The 14,079-nt window shown below is 40.8% G+C and overlaps 1 protein-coding gene across 1 annotated transcript in view; it reads left to right on the plus strand.

Moving 5' to 3' along the window:
• Positions 1-14,079, plus strand: part of KCNK2 (potassium two pore domain channel subfamily K member 2) — a 130,172-nt gene that overhangs the window by 38,542 nt on the left and 77,551 nt on the right. The window lies entirely within an intron of this gene.

The following is a 14,079-nucleotide window of genomic DNA, read 5'->3' on the forward strand; positions in this document are numbered from 1 at the left end:
TCCCTGTTGAGAGATTGTTCCAGAAGCTAGCACTTCTCATGCTTTTTCTGATTTCCAGCCTAAATTTATTCACAGAATGGTTTTGTTTTTGTGCCAGCATGGTCCATTAGCTCAAAAAAGTCATTTTGATGTATCCACACACAGCAATCAGATATTTTCTCAGCTTTCATTTTGCCAGAATAAGGTAGATGAGCTCTTCCAGTTTCTTCTGACACAATCCATCTAGAAATATTTTCTGCTCCACGTTGGGTTAATTTTTGTGGAGCACCAATGACTAGAGCTAAGTGCACTTTTCCTGCTTCACCAGCTCCTGTGGGTTAGCATGCAGCACTCTGATAGCATTTGCTGGCCAAACCCTCCCACATATATATTGGTGATGTTAGCAAAAATAATCAATACAAAGATGATTTAACAAGACTTCTAATAAATTTGGTTAAAACAGACTAGGAAGGTCTGGCTTATTATAGGTTTGATGGCTTCCTGCTTGAGGACCAGCAACTTTGGATTCCTTGCAGGAAGAGCTAACTGTCTCCTTTCACTTGTAGGAGACCTAGTGCTGATAAGAATCTCCATCTTATGGCCACAAAACTTACTTTAGACTCAGGCTGAAGTGAGGAGTTAAGGGTAATTGGACCTTGAATAGTCTTAGCCAGAAGTGTAGCATTCTCTGTAATGCATTGCCTTGAATCAGAACAGCTCAAGAGCGAGAGGAAGACAAGGGTCAGTTTCCCTCCCTCACAAGCTCCAGTGTTACATATACCTGTTTTCTATGTTAGTTTGCATTTGTTAGTTGGAAAGACTCATAAGAGTTACAAGATTCAACCTGAGCATTTTCAGTAATTACTACCCAAAAACACTCTCTGATACATGAAGAAGACATTGAAAAAGAAACATGCATCCAATGTTAGAAAAGTAGAAAAAAGAATGTGAGAGGTGAAGAGCCTGGAAGAGCAGCTCAGGACTACAGCTGCTGGAATCCTCTAGAAATGCATCAGGCAGAGGGACTGAAGGAGGATTTTGTCTCTTCAAAAGGAAAGGTTTCTAAGAAGAAAGGTGGGCAAAGCTAGCTATTTTATTTTTTTTTTCCCAGTAATTTTGGGCCAGAGGCATTGGATACAGTTTAATAGCCTACAATTATAGAAGTTTAATTGCCATTTTGTGCTTAAAAAATTCAGGAGAGTCACGCTCTTAGAAAGAATGAAATTCAGAGAGGTATTAATTACTTATGAAATACCTAAAGAGAAATTTATTTAATATTTGTAAAAAACTCATGCTTTTTTCAGTGTTTATGGGAACCCTATTTTGAGATCAGGTTGCAGTGGACTTTGGAGAGCAGAACTGAACAAAAAACATTGTATGAGTCTGACTTACCTTTAGAAGAAGCAGTATTACTTTGTCAGGTTGCAGAACATGCTCAGATGGGACTGCATTTTTAGAATGAAAAGAGGTGACAGCACAGTAGATTGGATGAACAAACAAGTCTTATTAAATAAATAATAATAAAAAAGATTGTCAAAGTGAAGAAAATGTTCAACAGATCAATTATCATGGGGAGTGAATTTGCAAGAAGTAATGTGAAAGTTTACACCTGAAGGAAAAAAATGGGGAACAGAACAATGTCTGGCCTTTGACAGAGCTACTATTCTGGAAAGAAACTAAACTAGCTGTGGGAAGCCATACCTAAAAGGAAATTAAGTATAAGTACTTTGCACAGTGTAGAAGATTGTTCTGTGGAAATTGCTCAGATAGAGACCTATTTCAGATGAGTGAAATGCCCTCTTGAACAAGAATGGAATTGTTGTTGCTTATGAACTGGATATTGATACACCAGTCAATACAAAATCTTAAGTCAATCTGAATACGAACAAAAAAGCCCAGATTGTGCAGTGACAAACTATTTCATAATAGCAGTATACAAACTAAATGTAATTGCATAGAATTTTACTTTTTATTGAAGGAGACAGAGGCAGTGTTTCATCTCACAGGGAGAATATAGAAGCTAGAAAGCCAAAAACACTTACAGGCAGAAAGAAAAACATAGATTAAAAGAAGACAACTAAATGAAGGTATAGACAGCAAAGCAAAAAATTATAAAAAGGCAAATTTCACAAAGAAACAAGAAGACAGTCATTACTGTCATAAGAGAACGCTAAGGAAAATGTAGAACAAAGATCAGAAATTGTTAAACATGGGTGTAATAAGGAAACATTCTGTTATATCCATTATATGATTTGGAGATTTTAGAAGAAAATGTCCATGACAAAGGAGAAAAATGGCCCAGTTCTTTCAGTGCACATTGACAACTGAGTATGCAGAGAGCTGAGCCACAACCTGATAATTTTTTTTTCCATAGGAAACGCCATATGTAATGTTTTCAAGTCAGGATTTTCTGTGTCCCTTTGATGAAAATGAAGCACTTTTCTACCTCTAAGAATTAATTAAATAAAAATAAATTCACAAAGTTTTACTTGCATATGATATGGTAATAAGGCCAACACATATCTCTAGCTAGCCTTAGCAGTCTCTACTTATGAGAAGATTCCTGGTAAGGACTAGAGGAATAAGCCACTTGGAATAATTGCCATTCTGTCAATCGTGAATTAATGGGTGACTGTGGTTTGGCTTGGCCTGTCCACCTATTTTTAATATTACATATAAGTGGGCTTCTATCATAGTTCCAGTTTATCCAAAACCAAGCTGTTTACACTTTTCAGGTATGCATTTTTAGTGTTTGCCTTTTGAGTTTTCATGCAGATAGCATTTTCTGAGAGCTGTGCCCTGTTGAACACCCATGGAAACTTCTTAAGTAGGTAGGCTACTTCTGTGTCATGGTATATGGGAGACCTTCCCATTTTCCTGAGCTCAGAATCAGATGCTGGCTGAGTGCCAGCTCTGTACTGGGGCAAGACCCAGGCATGTGCCAAGCCCCTCATCTCTGCACCTCTCTGCCCAATTCCCATGCCAAGGAAAACTCAAGCCCAGAGCCTGAGCATGAGCCATGGCATGTTGCCACCAGGCGTTGGTCTGAATGATCTGTGGAGCAGGACCCTGGGGCGTGCCAAGGCTTGCATGGGAACATAAATATAGCCACAGCCATAGATAATGTGAGAACTGAGTGCCTCTAAGTTTTTAGGCTTCCTTTGAAGTTTATGGGAATTTGCCGGAATAAGTTATGTGTAAAAACGGTATAAAAGAGTTCAGTTGTGGCCTGTTAGGACATGGGTGCCAGTAGTAAATGCTTTATTGCCAAAATCATAAGTAGCTAAAAATGTGGGGATTAAGAATACCCCACCCAATGCCTTGCTGGTTAAAGCATTCAAAGGGAGGTAGAAGCTGTGGGCCCACATCTCCTCTTCTGTCTCCTGGGTGAGTGCTTCAGCTACTGAGTAGCACTGATCCGTGCCTTCTAGCTCTTTGTTCTCTTTCTGCCTACCTTCCCGCTTTTTAACTCTGCCCTGTCTTTCAAAATAAAACACCAAATTGACATCTGGAATCCAATGTGCAAACAGATCCTCCCTTGAGAGGTTTAGATCCTGGAGTTTGACAGGGTTTAGTCCACCTCTGTTCCTGCTGTATTGCCCAGTGGCTAGTTCATAGCGGTTCCTGGAAGCTGAGAGTTCCTTTGTAGGGTGACTGGCTTTCTTCTTTTGTTAAACAGGGAACTTGAGCTGCATATGGCATGTTTGAAAGGTGAATAACATTAGACGTGTCAACATAGAGGCTGGTGATTTAAATCATTGTGTTGCCTAAGCCCACAGCCCATAAGCATTGAGGTACAAGAGGTAGTGACCAAACCTTGGCTGACTTTATTTATACTGGTGTAGTCTAAGTCAGTGGGATCACACGGGTATGCAGTAAAGAGACATGGAGACATGGATCTGGACTGCGAGAAATACTGGGTCACCACCCCTTGTCTTCCACTATTGCAGGCTACTGGACTTTCACATACAGGTTAGCCTCCAAGAATCCAGCTTGGCATTATAAATTCTGTAGCATTAAATGAATATGAGGCTAAGGAACATAAAGTTAATGACTTTACTTCTACAACATCTGAATGATAGCTCTGATCTTGTTGTGTTATAGTAGTGTATAAGCAAGGTCATTAGGAGTATATAGGGAGTGTTTTAGCAAGCTTCCTGTATTTATGTCATTATTATAAACTGATTATGATGTACTAATATTATAATATAATAATAATTAGACACTATAGCTGCTAGATAAAGGAAGTACGTATAGATAATACAGAAGTATACCTATCTATAAAGTGCAAGTAATATACTGAAGGATGTGTTGCTGTTAGTTCATCAGTAATTGTTGTATATGGCTTTAATGTCATTTACTTTAAGAGAAACATGGTTGGGTGTGACTCTTCAAAATACAAGTTGTGTTTTTCCATATACAAGTTTCTGTTAAACATTCTACAGAGCAGCTATCTTGTGTATGTTCTTCCCTAAGCAGTCATTCTGAGTGACTGATAGCTCAGCAGTTATTGACAGGTTGCTTTCTTGTCTAAAACCAGAGGAATGTGTGGACCCTTGTACACAGTAAGCATTTGAGTAATAATGAAAGTGATTGATGAGAATAAGATTTCTTTTTACTCTTCTGTCATGAGCAACCTATTGGGATCAAGAGAACACTGGGATATAAATTAATCTTCCTTGAGTTATTCTAAACAGTCATCTGATGGGAGATTTCTTTGATCTCATTCATTTGAAATTGATTAATTCTGTTAATTACTCTGCTTGAACTGAGTTAGCAGGAGTTTTCTGTGTGTTGCAGCATCCTTGATGGTTTGTCTGCTGGCATGCCAAACAAGCAAACTTGTTAAAGAATTCAAAGGGAGGCAATGTCAGTGTGGTGTTTGCTGACTAAGACTGATGATGACTATCAGTGATAAATACACGTCGAAGTGATCAGATGTAGTTTGTTTCTGTGCTTGGATTTTTCACTGAAACTGTCGCTGGTTAAAATGCATAAACAGTCCTTGGAGCAGGAACTCATGTCTTCCTCTGCCAAGTGAATACAGAATCACTAAGCCAGGAGGGTTTTCTCTCTAGCTCTCTGTGTCCTTTACCGACCTCACGAATCTGAATTCTACAGGAAGAATTGGGATCTCATGAGACCTGTTTAATGCCCGCTGGATTATGGCATTATTGTATATCTAAGGAGGTGGCTTGAATTTCATGCCATCTACTTATTACTCTGATGCTTGTTGAATAGGTTCTGATTAATACTAATAGTAGAAGCTAATTTTCTGCCCGTTGTCTGATTTTTCCAGTAATGAGCCTCAGTCTTGCAAGCTAGAGGATAAACTTGGGGTGTTTGGGACTGTAAGAACATGCTGAAATACACTGAAGCATTTGCCGCGTACTGAGGCAATGGGTGGTTAAGGTCTGCTAGGCATCCTGAAATCTGTCTTAGTTCTAACTAGCTTTCAGTTAAAAAAAAATGAAATTAATTTATAATACTAAAATGTTAAAATAATATAAAATCAGTGACTATATCTGCAGAAAGGAATGAGAAATGAAACTATGAAACATGCTGTAGCTAAATCTCATTCTAGTAAGGCTTGAAGGTGATTTCTCTTTCCCATGTAGCTGGTAGGCACTTGAGCCAAAATACTTTCCAAAATAATTCCCAGAGCTCATAGCCACTGGAATCTGGTCCTCTCACATCCTGCCTGCCATGCGTTAGTCTTTGCTCTGTAGAGATGCCTTTGGAGTGTCCTTCTGTGGCAGCACAGGCTCAGGCAGAAGTCAGCAACTACTTGGTTCTGAAGAAACCTTTTATTCAGTATGAAGGCAAGACATAATGACAAGCTCAGTGCTTGGCCTGAGGGTAAATAAGTCATTTACCTGTTTTCAGTAAAATTCTTCCTGCTGAAGGCAAAGGAGGGTAAATTTTCTAAGCACCCGTGCAAGTATATTACAATTTATAACACTCGAGTGTAAAACTAATTTTGCACCAGTACATAGGTAAGAACAATAAACATCTCAGTAATATCTCTTAGTTACTAGACGCAATCACAGGACAGCATGTGTGGGTCCAGTAATGTGTCAGGGATTGATGATCTCTAAGTGTGGCTTGACGGAACAGGGCAAGTCCCAATGACAGGCTCTCTCCAGGAAGGCAACAGATGTAGATTTAAATTCCTGTACACAGATAAATTATTGGAGTCCTTTTCCCCTATATCCTGAAAGAGTTCTCTAGTCATTGCACTGTTGCATAAAAACATGTGGAGGCGTTTATTTTATTTCTGTTTTAAAAGAAAGTGGCAACCGTCCCTACATTTTACATAAAGTTTGTTCTGCTAGCCTTCCAGAAAAGCCTTCCAAATAAACTCCCCTGAGGAGATAAGTAAGGAAGGCTTATTTTCTGGATCAATTGGGCGTAAGAAAGACATTAGTGTTGAGCAGCATGGTGGGAAGTGTTTGTGTCCAGAAGCAGAAAGCTTGCTAAAGAACATCAGCAGTGAAAACTGAGCCACGCAGAAGTTAAAAGAAATAGGGTTCCTGAAGGTCACAGCTCTGCATATGGGCACCTCTATCCAAGTCAGATGTCATGTCTGTGATGTCTGTATTCTGCACCATGACATAGGAAAAAGGAAAGTAGCTGGCATAGAAGCAACTCCAGAACTTGAGGCAGCACAGAAATGCCATGGAAGCACTGTATTTGAGCTAGCTTGCCATGCTGAGAGCTACCAGTTTGTGTTGCTGTGAAGACCATACCTGTCCTACCTTCAGGAGCTGCCTATTTTTGTGTTGTGCCACACAAGCTGACGCATGTAGCAGCTTCCTCAGAATCCCCACACAGCAACTTGTGGGGGCACTTGTGATGTGCAGGTATACCCACATCCATCATCTGGATTACACCTTGGGCAGCAGATTTGCTAGAAGGATGTGGGACCTACTCCCTGTGATCCTGTAAGGTAGAAATAAGGGATATTTTCTCCTCAAGTCTACTTTACTAGTCATAGTATTGCAATCACAGTTGACTTACCAAAATCTTATAGGCAATTTTTTATGAGTAAGAAAAATCATTGCATCTTTCCTCTAAAACGAAGAAGGAAATTGCCAATGAGTCCCCAAGAATATAGTGCAAATGTTCAGCCTGAGGCTTCCTCATTCCCTGCTTTTGTTGTATTTCTTCTATTGAGATATTCTTAGTGGATAAAGCCTTAAGTAAATTTTCTGAGTAATAATCTCCTTAATATCTGAAGTTGTTATGAGAGAGAACATGAAAAGCCAGGAAAGCAATAATTTTAGGAATTGATTTCTTTATGTTTTTATTTTTATTTTTTTTTCCTACTAACTTCTCTTGGCAATCATGATTCTTAAATATGTATTTTCCCATTTTTTAACAAAAATGCATTACAGAAAGTTTACTTTTTTTTTTTTTTTTTTTACAGTAATTTATTTATGTTCTATCTGTTGGCAATATAAATAATTTAAAAGAAAATAGATTTTATGAAGAAATGCCATTTAGTCTGTCATAAAGTATTTTGTAAAATCTCTCTTTGACCACTTATGCAACAGGGCAAATGATCTTTTTTGGGCAAGTGATTATGAAAATATTAAAATGTTGAGGATTCTAGAAATAGAGTGTCCTTTAAGTCCAGACTGCTGACATATCACAGAGATTTTATAATATTAATATTAGGTGTTTTATGTGAAGGGGTCATATAAAGTAACTTTCTCACCAGTACCAGTCTGAAGTGTGTCTGGTTCCATTTGATGCCTGGGGTATTTACATCTGGGTTATATTTGTATTTGCTATTCAAAGTGGAAAATGTGGGCCAATCTTCCCCCAATAGTACCTCTACTTTCCTTAGAGCTAGAGACCAGCTTGTGATATTCTCTCTAACAACTGAAAATAAAAGATGAAACTGTACAAAGCAACAAATCAATTTCTTTGCCTGTTTGACATCAGTGGCAAGACACAATTGAAATCCTTATTTCTAGCAAAAAAAAATAAATGTATAGAGATATTTGAAAACTCCCTAAAACTGAAAGGCTGAGTATGAACCTGTAGCTTGTTCTCTTGCCGGCACTGACCATAGCTTCCAGCTCAGGATTCAACCACCAAACCCCAGCTATCAAGGTCTACACTTGAAGAAAAAGTAGGGAAGAGTGTTCAAGGATAGACGTACCAAACAATCCCAGTGTACTGAGATATGTGTCAGAATGGCAGCAGTTCATACTTCTTGCTGTCCAAGCATGTTATGAAAACTGGGTTCTGTTGACCCAGACTTCTGCCTGCATCGTGCTGGTGGCATTTTTACCAAAGCAGAAAGATTCGGTCACTGGCTGGGGCAGGTGATCATTTGGAGATAAAGCTAAGTTCTTAGGGCAAATATGATACCCTGATTCTTAAAGTCAGAGTCTTCATGTGATAAGAAATTACTTTTTCACCCTTGTTTAGGTGCTTAAAAGTGAATCTAGGATTTTTTTTTTTTTTTTTTTTTTTTTTTTTTGCCTAGTTTTTAAAGCTGGAACTCTATGCTTCTTTAAATTAAATAACCATTACTTGCAACTGCCATATTTTGACATTAGCATTAGTGCAGAGCTTAGTTTCCCAGTGTGATTTGTGAGCTCTGTGCCTGGCATGAGGGGAGGAGAAAATGACAAAATAATTGAGAAGAGATAAAATAAGAGGTCTATCCTTAGAACAAGTGATCAGATTAAAAAAAAAAAAAAGACTAGCAAATGCCTGTCTTTCTATAAAAAATCTGTAGCATCTTTTCCAGATGCATCTCCATGCAGCTAAGAGCTGAGAGACTGCCAGAAAACTGTGTCTTTTGTGCACATTTGAAAATAATTAATATATTACATTGCAACTTTTTTTATGGCTACTGCCAAGTAGAATAAGTTCGATGCTTTTTAAAACGTAGATGATACTTAATGTTCTTCTTTTTCATTTACTCATTTGTATTCTTTATTTCTACTAACAAGTTCTTTCATTATCCCTGCATGGTATTTAGTAATGCCCAGGCCTCCTCTGCTCTGCTCTGCTCTGCTCTGCTCTGCTCTCCTCTCCTCTTGCTCTTCCCTTCCCTTCTTGCTCTTCCCTTCCCTTCTTGCTCTTCCCTTCTCCTCTCCTCTCCTCTCCTCTCCTCTCCTCTCCTCTCCTCTCCTCTCCTCTCCTCTCCTCTCCTCTCCTCTCCTCTCCTCTCCTCTCCTCTCCTCTCCTCTCCTCTCCTCTCCTCTCCTCTCCTCTCCTCTCCTCTCCTCTCCTCTCCTCTCCTCTCCTCTCCTCTCCTCTCCTCTCCTCTCCTCTCCTCTCCTCTCCTCTCCTCTCCTCTCCTCTCCTCTCCTCTCCTCTCCTCTCCTCTCCTCTCCTCTCCTCTCCTCTCCTCTCCTCTCCTCTCCTCTCCTCTCCTCTCCTCTCCTCTCCTCTCCTCTCCTCTCCTCTCCTCTCCTCTCCTCTCCTCTCCTCTCCTCTCCTCTCCTCTCCTCTCCTCTCCTCTCCTCTCCTCTCCTCTCCTCTCCTCTCCTCTCCTCTCCTCTCCTCTCCTCTCCTCTCCTCTCCTCTCCTCTCCTCTCCTCTCCTCTCCTCTCCTCTCCTCTCCTCTCCTCTCCTCTCCTCTCCTCTCCTCTCCTCTCCTCTCCTCTCCTCTCCTCTCCTCTCCTCTCCTCTCCTCTCCTCTCCTCTCCTCTCCTCTCCTCTCCTCTCCTCTCCTCTCCTCTCCTCTCCTCTCCTCTCCTCTCCTCTCCTCTCCTCTCCTCTCCTCTCCTCTCCTCTCCTCTCCTCTCCTCTCCTCTCCTCTCCTCTCCTCTCCTCTCCTCTCCTCTCCTCTCCTCTCCTCTCCTCTCCTCTCCTCTCCTCTCCTCTCCTCTCCTCTCCTCTCCTCTCCTCTCCTCTCCTCTCCTCTCCTCTCTCCTCTCCTCTCCTCTCCTCTCCTCTCCTCTCCTCTCCTCTCCTCTCCTCTCCTCTCCTCTCCTCTCCTCTCCTCTCCTCTCCTCTCCTCTCCTCTCCTCTCCTCTCCTCTCCTCTCCTCTCCTCTCCTCTCCTCTCCTCTCCTCTCCTCTCCTCTCCTCTCCTCTCCTCTCCTCTCCTCTCCTCTCCTCTCTTCCTTAGTTTTGTTTCTTCTAAATGTTATTTGTGGATTACTATACAAGAAAACCACTAATACTATTTTAGGTGATTTCCAGTGTCTGTCTGTATTTTATTTTATTTACAGATTGTTGCACCAAAGGTTTGCGTAACTGTTTGCAGAATGCCCTAAAATGTGCATGTGCTATTTTGCAAATATAAAACCAGATTCTCAAGACATAGTTTAAAAATGAGCACCTGCATACTTAAGAAAACCTGCCTTAGTATGAACCTTGGCCATTCTTTTGGTCAAAGCTTCATGCATGTGGTCTTACATGCATGTTCTTTTTGTTTAAAAATATTCAATGCCTTTGTTTTTCCATTCTGCAGAGACAATACAGAGACTAAGTTTCCATGTCATAAGTCATCCAGCTGTGCCATGAAAATCTATGAGGACAGTTGCATGATTTGTACTAATGGGTGTGGACAGCCAAATATAAAATCTAGATATTACCATTGTCAGTCTCCTACTTTAAAGAGACCACAACTAGCAAAAATTAAAAATAAATTACAAACAGCAATTTTGTAGAACATTTGGATGAGTAACAACAACAACAACAACAAATAACAAAAACAAAACAAACAACAACAAAAAATTGTAATCAACTCAAAGCAACACTAGATTTCCCTCAAGGAGATTACTAATTCAAAGTACTAGTAAATTTTTCCTGTGCATAAATAAACCATAATAAAGGTGACATATGGCAATTCACATTTATCATTGATGAGAATGACATTGAAAAGTTAGTTATAATTGTTGCTTCGGAAGCTGCCCAAGCATAACAGATTTGTGAAAGCAAATATGAAAAAACAGTGGCAGAACATGTGACAAATAAATCCCATTAGATCTGGTAACACGACACAGGCAGGGAGGAAACCCACTGGGAGATTTGCAAGCCAGTAAGGAAAAATACACATTCACAATATTAATTACTATAGCAAGTACTTTGTGGATCCTAAAACAACTTCCCACTTGCCACACGTGGATTAATAGATAAGAATTACTTGTGATGGAAAGAATTAGAGTGTAATTAAAACTGACAACTGAGCTGTATGAAAATAGATAGGCACATGTAAATATTTTTTCTATGAATTGATGAGGTGCGGAACAATGGCTTTTCTGCTGAACAAATAATTCATCACACTAAAACAGACGCTCAGGGTAGGTAGAGCTCATTAATACATATACCAGTTGCACCACGTAATGTTTAACTCATTTAAAAATGTGAATTAAAAGTGTTCATGCATTTTTAAATATTGCCAACTGATAGGTGCAGTAGTAGCATAAGAAGTCTTCAGTCAGGTTTGCAGGAGTCGTGGTGAAGGTTCATTCTTGTCTGTGCACGTATGTTTGAGCAAGGAGTGGGAAGGAGGCATTAAAAGACTCAGATAGTGTGGATAGGATATAGTAGGGAGTTTGATGTTGTCCATGCCACCAACCGCTGTATGGATTTCGAGAGGTGAGCAAAGGCTGAGTAGGGATTTACTGTAAGCGCCTCCAGCCCGGCACCTTCTCCATGGCCTTCACTGCTGGTGGTGGGAAGGGAGCATGGCCCCCAGACCTCCCCGTCTGTCTCCTCATCCACTGGAAGGAGAAGCGGGCTGCATGCTATTAGTTTCTTGTTTTGTGTAAATTCCCTCGGAAGGATATGACTAACAGTTTAGTGGCAGAATACAGTGACATAGCATGGCCCTAATGTCATAATTATCCATAAAGAACTGACAGAGATCTTTCAATGTCTCTGACGGAGTCAAGAGACAAGTCATTTTTAGGTTCTGCTGAATACATAAAAATTGCCTAAAAATTAACCTACAAAATAAGTGCAGCAGTATTTCTTCTGGGCTCTGTTGTAATAAAACTGAGCAGCACCAATCTTTTCACGACTGGTGAGAAGCACTGGAGGGCCACATCCCTGAAGCATCTCTGGGAGGAAAACAGCACCTAAATTACCACCCATGGGCCCAAATGTGCCTGGACCCTTGTCTGAGTCTTCTCCACGTTTCCCTTCAGGGTACAGCAGCTATGGGAAGCTGTGTTTCTGTGTGGAAACCCAGAGATGCTCTTGTGTTGGGAGTAAGCAGGGAGGGAAATGCCCTCATGGGATGCCGTGCCATAACAGCCCCTTGGGGATGCACAAATCCTCGGCAATTAAACAAGAATAAAGAAGGCTGGAAGCTGGGATGCCTCCTATTGTGCAGCTGGATAGAGGAGAACAGAATTTGTGTCACCTGGCAGTGGGGCTGCAGAGGAACCCCTTGCTCTGGGCCCAAAATGCTTCTCCTGGCCTTGCAGGGAGGGGATGGCTCCTGTGGCTGAAAAGAAGAACAGAAAGCGGCAGCAGATAAGGGTATTTTTTTATGTAGGCTTTTTAAATTAGTCTTTCTATTCTTCTGGAATAACTATTTCCTTACAAGTGCGCTCTTGCCCTATCAGATCTATGCTTAGGTCATGTCCAGCTGTTATTTGTATGAATATGCGATTGCTATGTTTATCATGTCACAGGCACTTCCTCTGCCTGCTGCATGCCTGCCTCTCTCGGACGAGCCTACTTTCAGCATTTCAAAGGGTCGAGCAGCTTCCTGCAGCCGCTCTTTGTGAGCACTGTGGCCATCCCAAGCTCATGCCGCCACATTTTAAGACAGCTTTTGTCAGTCCCGTATTTTGCCAGCCTTTCTCGTGTTAGAGTGAAATACACAAACCTGTAGATACTTTGACTTGTAAGCATTTGAGGATTTTCTTTAGTTTGTTCAGATAAATCTCTTGGCACAGCAGCGAGCCCATTTGCTTTCAAGGCTGGAGCTCTGTGCTATAACCCCTTTTATTACTTAATCTCATCCACATTGGTTGGTGGTGTGTTTTGTCAGTGACACACTGCCGGTGACACACTGCATTTGAGTGTGTTTGTTTAGAAAAGTTCAGGACTGCTACAGGCCTGAACTTTACACCGTTCAAATGCCAGTTCCAAATTTGAGGGTGAAATGGTCACACACAATATTCAAACTGTGTGGTGCACGTTACAATAAAAATATCGGTGGGCACGACTACACAGAATAAATGTTGGTGCTGTAGAAGGCCTCAAGAACATGGGAGTTGTTACACACAATAGCTTTTGTTGTACATTTTTGTTGTACATTTTTGTTGGATGGTGCTTGTTGTTAAAGGTACCATATGTGAAATGTTTACATCCCTGGTGGAAATGCGATTGCAGAGCTGAAGTCCAGTCTAAGTAAGCAGTCATCTCCAGCTGGGTACTGTGGCTGTGATCACTGTAGGTGGAAAATACCAGGCAGTTCAAAGGAGATATTTAAGATGTTCGCTAGATAATTAATTGAAATAATTACGTTCCCAGGGACAGCTTTTCAGCTGTCAGAGGTAGGGCACCATCGCAGTCATTTCTGGAGAGGACCTCTCCTGCTACCCAAAATGGTTCCTGCCCGTTTGGTTGAGTGCCTAAATGAAAGGTCTGATCCAAATGCTGCTGAAGCTATCTGGAAGCTTCCCATTGCTTTCAAATTGTACACAATAAGAATGACCCTTTTTAAACATTTAATAATAATTCCTCCATTTGCAAAAACAAAATTGGATTCCAAATATTTAGATTGCTAAAGAAAGGCATGTGGTAGTATTTTCCACAGTATTTTACACAGACTCAGTGTGCAGGAAAATGCTCATGCCTGATTTCCCATAGGATGCTGGAAGAAATCCTATGAAGTGATTCTTTTCCATGAGCTAGGACCAGACAGTGTTTACATACGCTTGTGGCTGAGACATCTTTTGGGGAGAAGGGTGAAAGGCTATGATATTTTTTGGTATAAAAAGAGTTCCAGGCTTGAAAATCCTCTATCTTCAAGAGTCACAGGGCTGACTCCTGCCACCATTTGAGGATTTGATTCTTCGAGGATTAGGACTATGTGAACAAAGTCCTGCATGTGATGGAGGAGCTACTTGCTGTGTTGGGCCCAGCATCTCTTGTCACTCAACAGCTG

Source organism: Anas acuta, chromosome 3, assembly GCF_963932015.1.
Source record: "Anas acuta chromosome 3, bAnaAcu1.1, whole genome shotgun sequence".
Taxonomy (NCBI): Eukaryota; Metazoa; Chordata; class Aves; order Anseriformes; family Anatidae; genus Anas; species Anas acuta.